The following is a 6,000-nucleotide window of genomic DNA, read 5'->3' on the forward strand; positions in this document are numbered from 1 at the left end:
TGCTGTGGCATGGGTTTGATCCCTGGCCCTGGAATTTTTGTCTGCAGTGGGTGCAGCCAAAAAAAAAAAAAAGTTAATTTTAGAAATGTTGGTTTAGATAGAAGATTGTTGGTTTGTTTATTACTCTTTTTCTTTAAAGAGAGATCTTTCTAATCAGAGAAAAATAACTATTGCTCAGCCATTCAACTTAAAAATTTCTGTTTCAGTTGGCTTATAATCTGACTGTCAAAGTTTAAAATTTTTTTTTAGTTGACAGCAACTGTAAGATGTCTTTTCACTTCAGAAATGTTAAAGTGTGAGTAAAGATATGTCTTTAGGTTCAAATTGAGGTCTGTCTCTTTCTCCTCTCAGACACGAAGGAGGCTTTTTGTCTTCTGGTTCCAAAGGTTGAAACTTCACACCAAAGAGCAGGAGCAGGTGCTGGACTGGATCTGTAATTCAGCTTCTGCAGCTCCTTATCTTGCTAAGATCTCCTCTGCTCCCTTTCAAGCCTCTGACGAGGGCAGCCTGGTGAACATTTGGGAGAAGAGGAGAATCAACACCCAGTGAAGAACTTGTTCTGAACATGTTGCATTTCCACCCTCCCTGATGGTTTCAGCAGGGGTTCTCTGGAGCGCACAATCCCATAAACAGCAGCATCTCCAGAGGCTGAAGATTCTGCCCTCTCCATCCTGTGCAAGGAGATTGGTTAAGGAAACTGTGACGTTTTCCCAGTGCAGATGACAGTGTTTCTGAGAAAATGATTGTTGTGGATCTCTTTGGGACGCTTTAACCAAGGCGTTCACAACCCATTGCTTGTGGCTAAGTTGGGCTTGAAAATACCACAATCTGTTGGGGAGGAAAAGCCTCATGTCTCTAGGTTTTAGGGGGCAATCTATAGCATCATAACTCAATCTTAACACAGTTCAATCTAGCCAGAGAGATGACGTCTTTGCCTAACACCCAGAAGGACAGATCAAGTGAAGGAAGTTCATCCAAGACGCTCCTGTTCTGTGCATGAAAACACAAGTCTACGTCTTTTCCATTTGGCCATTTCCAGTTTTCTTTGAGCACAGGAGTTTGTTTATTTGATTGTTTTATATTCGGGCAGCTAGGGACTGAGATATTTCTTTTCTGTTTGTTTCTCCAACTCTTTTTACAATTTAACAAGTCAAATACAAAACTCAGGGGAGTTAATAAGCCTCGTGATGGGGCGGCGAGTAGCATCCATATTGATTGGAAACACTGCTTTGGAAGGCGGTGGGAGAGCCCCAAACCAAACTTTCAGATGCCTGAAGCTTTGAGCTTTCCAATTAGGCTGAAAGTTTCCCTTGATAACCAGTAGTGCTGAAGCTTTTAATATTGTTTAGCTCTATGTGTTCTCAGCAACATTTTCGAGTTAGGAAGGCCAGCAGATCCCTTGATGTCAGCAAGGTAGCGATCCAACCCCCTTACACACTTTCTGATCCAATATGCTCTCTGGAAAAAAAAAAAAAAGTCTTCAGCTTAACGTAAACTGATCATAATTGGGAGCAATTCTTCTTTCCCTTCTTCAATGCTATCTCCTCCTGTGCAGCCTATTTTGCATCCAAAGATACATTTGAAAGTCGAAATCCCTTAGAGCTAAATATTCTAAACTGACAGAAGAATTTCTAGTGGCACACCAGCCTGGAGCGATGTTTTTATGAGGACATCACTTTCTATTTCCAAGCTTCAGTATGCACTCTTGCTTCCTTTTTCCTGGGAGCCATGCCACATCAACTTGCCTCCCTCTCAGCTTTTAATGTTTTTTTAATGGAGTCCAGTTTTGCACCTAAGTTATGGCTAGCTTTCTGACAAACCATCAGACACCTAAGTAACCAGAATGGAGGTATCCAGATGCCACATGGGGAGAAAGCCAATGGTAAACTTTTCCTTCCTTTGAACAAACCGTATTATAATAATGCCTTTTTGCCCTTTTTTTTTTAAACCTGGCCTCTGGGTTTGCCATAAAGCCTAAAAGGGGCTTAAGAAAAACATTTTAAAAATTAATATGTGATCTGAAGTCTTTTCTTGTAAGCCACAAGCTAAAGTAATCATCTCTCAATCTGGCTGGTGTGGCGAGTGTGCTGCCTGAATGGTGAAATAGCAGTACTGCTGCATTTTTCTCCTCGAGCATAAAATTGCTTGTGGAGCATTGAAGTCAGTTATCCAGTGAAATAAAGCGAGCACGCTTTGCAGGTAGATGATTGTTTAGAGGAACTTAAGAAAATAATTGTGAATTGTGCAATGAATGATCATTGCTGACGCCAACTCATCAGGGAATGTGGCATTTCTGTGATAAAGAAGAAATAAGGGTTCTTGAAAATTGGCAGTTTGGGATGGTCTTATCTACGGAACTTGGAAGACAAATGCAGAACATTCAGAAATTAAATATGCCCTCAGCTGAGAAATAATGCTCAGGGTTGGTCTGCTGGCAAGTGAAAGGTGAGTGTTCTCTCTGTGCCCGGGCTTTAAGATTTCTGCTCGGAATCATGTGGGTGTTCCGGCTGTGAGGGTCTAGAATCTATACAACAATATGAGTAAATGTCGTGCCTAAGAAACAGGCAGAATATAGCTTTCTAGATTCACACCAACCGAGTCTTTCTCAGGATTCAGATTTCAGCTGAATATGTTTCCCTCCCCTATGAAGCCTTCCTATCCATGTTAGCTCACTCTGTATTGTCATCTTTCTTTATTTTACTAATCATTTTCTGGAATTATTGTCTTTATTTGTTTGCTGGTTTGTTAAAGCCTCTGCCTGGTTGAAAATCAGTTCCCAGAGAGCAGGATGTTATATCTCCTTCACCACTGATTCCTAGCCCCTAGAAGCAGTGCCTGGCATTTTGTACATCTTCAATAGTAAATAAGTAAGGGAGTTCCCTTAGTGGTTCAGTAGGTTAAGAACCTGACTAGTAACCACGAGGATGTGGGTTCAATCCCTGGCCTCATTCAGTGGGTTAAGGATCCAGTATAGGTGTAGGTCTCAGATGCAGCTCAGATCTGGCATTGCTGTGGCTGTGGTGTAGGCTGGCAGCTGTAGCTCCGATTTGACCCCTAGCCTGGGAACTTCCATATGCTGAAGGTGTTGCCTTAAAAAGTAAATAAACATAAAAATAAGCATCATTAGAAAATAAGTAAGTTAAGTAATGAATGAATGAAAACAGAATTCTAACTACAATATAGCTCTGAAGAGAGTTACACAACGTTGAATGGCTCGTAAGATGGATATAAGATATGGACGTACATGGCGTCTAAAATGTAGTCAAATGAGGTCAGGAATTATCTTTATACTAAAAAAAAAAATCTCCATAGCATCAGGCACAGCATCTGATATTTCACTGCTGAAGGTGGGTTAACGGTGAGGTCTGGGGAGATGCCTGGGTGTTACATTCACTACAGGCGGTGATAAGGAAATGTGCTGGCGGGAGGGAGCACCTCTGGGGAGAAGATCCCCAAATACCAAGTTACCTGGATTGATGGGACCATCTTCTCCAGTGTGGGAACTCCTTGAACCAAGCTTGAAATTCCTCGCGCAAAGACTTTCCCCTTGGACCACGGAGAGAAAATATTTTAGCAATGGATTCATATCTGGGGTACTTTCTTTTAAACCAGTCCTTGCTGGCTTTTACACTGGTAAAAACTGTTCTTGCCAAAAAAATCAGTTGGGCTGATGGAGTCTGAGATTCGTTAGAAAGATTAGTAACTTAAAGCAAAGTACTTCTTTGAATTTGATGTATTTTACAGGAAGGGACCTAGTTTGATGTTGCCCAGCTTAACTTTTCATCCAAATTCCCCTGGAGGAGTGTTTTTTAATCTGATGTATTTTTATCCCTGTCTTCTGAAGTGGCATTTTTTTTTTTTTTTTTTTCCTAACAGGAGGATAGAGTAACGTGGAAAGCAGCTTTTATTCACTACAAGGACAACTAATGCACATGCAACCAAGGGCAGAGTTAGTCTCTAGGTGCATATATTAGCCTAAGGGTATTGTGGGTCCCTGTGTCTTAGAAAACTCTAAAAATAATTACCCTGTGATTAGTATCTGATGCCAATGGTATATTTTCACTTTAAGAGTCTGAGGTCTTTATTTCCTTGAGACAATGAATGAACTTCTTTTCACCTTGTTCTTGGCTACTTTGCTTCCGCTCTCTTAACATAGACACATACCCAGGCATGTGCAGGGGCAGACTGCCCCCTGCCAATGGTGGATTTTCTAATAAAATGCTTTCTCTTCATGTTATTAGTCTAGTCAAATTAGAAATACTTACTAATTCCCTTTTTATATCTTTAAGGTGTATATTCTCTACCAGGTGGTATATCAACAGGAAAAAGAAATTAACATTTTCTTCCAGATTCTATCTAATGTTTCTGTCTGTAAGTTTCCCGAAATGTGGGAAACAGAGACACAGTAGTGCTCTTTCCAGCTCAAGCTCATTAATAAAATTTTGGTCATGTTCAAAGACTTTTTAAAAATGAGTCCAGGGGCAATTTTATGCCCAGCCTTTAATCACTAACCACTGCCTCTCTCATCATTTGGGCGATTCTAAGAGGATGGTGGCTAATGCATGGATGATGGCGATGACTGCCTTGTAAACCACATATGGAGAAGCCATCATCAATGGCTTTGATGTCCCAAAGCCATGGCCCACCAATCCGATGTCAGGGTGATGGATTAGGAATTGTCGGGCTCTCCTTATTGGTTTTTCAAAAATAAGGAGCTAATGAAATCTGGTTCTAAGGAGGGACATATATGTTAACAGACTATTTGGGGAGAAAAATTAATGTAAGTGCCCCATCGTTGGATTCATTTGAAGTTTGTTTTCTAAAAGGGAGACATGGGCTTCTTTGGTGGCCTGGCGGTTAAGGTTCTGGAGTGGCCACTGCTGTGGTGCAGGTTCAGTCCCTGGCCTGGGAACCTCTGCATGTGAGGGTGCAGCCAATGAAATAAAATAATAAAATAAAATAAAATAAAATAAAAGAGACTTACAGTAAAAGGAGGGTATGCTTGTGAAGCCGCAGGATCAGTAGCTAAAGTTCTTGGAAGGTAAGGTATGACCTTCTTAGAATTTGTCATTGAAGTGTTTCCTTATGTTTCCCCTGGGGGAAAAAAAAAAAGGTGAGAGAAGACTTGGGAGGAGGGAGAAGAGAGGAAGAGGAATGGAGATAGGAACACGGCCAAACTAGAGACCCATCTGTAACAGAGGAGGAAAGGGTTCCTTTAAGAAGCTTGCCTGTAATATTTAACTGGTGCCTTCATATAACATCTTGACTTAATAAAGAGACTAGCAAAGGAAAAGAAAAGAAAAATGAAAGAAAAAAATCCACAGCAAGACAATAAAAAGTTTCCTCCTCACACCCACCACCTTGGGGGTTTTTCCTTTGTGCCTCAGAGCTTATGCCACTGAAACTCATCAATTTTTGCTTTTATGCTGGAAAGGCCTAAAAAAACATTTGAAGCTTCCCAGCCACCGCTTGGGGGTGAGAAGATTTCACAACGTCTCCGGGCCTGTCCCCGGGGAAGGCCAGGGGGCCATGGGCCCAGGAGAGAAGCTTCTTTCTCTCCCTGGTCCCTGCCAGCCAGCAAACAAAGGACAGAACCTCAAAGTTCTTTCCCCAACATCTGACCTCGGGCCAAAGGCAAAACATTTTATCTCTGGGTCCTAGTGACACAAGCTCCCTGGCTCTTGCAATTGTGCTTTTATGATGTGACTGGGAAGCTTTGATGGAATTACTCTTGCCTCCTCTTTCTCTGCCCAGCCATTTATTATTCTGTATATTTTCGAGGGCTGTGGGAAACTTTCATAACCGAGCCTAAGCCAGGCAAAAACTTGTTCTATTTGGAATTTGTAATGAAGTCAAAACATGGCCTGGATTTTCTGAAAGCCTCCTTTGGCTGCCTGCAACAGCCCCGGGGCACAATCAGACAGGGATGGAGAAGGCCTGGGAGCAGATTTTGTTACCAAGAATAGGACAGAACAATATTTGCCTCCAAAACACTAGGGC

At 41.7% G+C, this 6,000-nt stretch overlaps 1 long non-coding RNA gene across 2 annotated transcripts in view; it reads left to right on the plus strand.

Moving 5' to 3' along the window:
- The window catches only part of LOC100514905, a 30,393-nt gene extending 26,161 nt beyond the window's left edge, over positions 1-4,232 (plus strand). For both annotated transcript variants that reach the window (XR_002345073.1, XR_002345072.1), the window contains one exon: positions 352-4,232. This is a non-coding gene — a long non-coding RNA (uncharacterized LOC100514905). The remainder of the gene's footprint in view (positions 1-351) is intronic.

The sequence above is a fragment of the Sus scrofa genome, chromosome 6 (assembly GCF_000003025.6).
Source record: "Sus scrofa isolate TJ Tabasco breed Duroc chromosome 6, Sscrofa11.1, whole genome shotgun sequence".
NCBI classification, from domain to species: Eukaryota; Metazoa; Chordata; class Mammalia; order Artiodactyla; family Suidae; genus Sus; species Sus scrofa.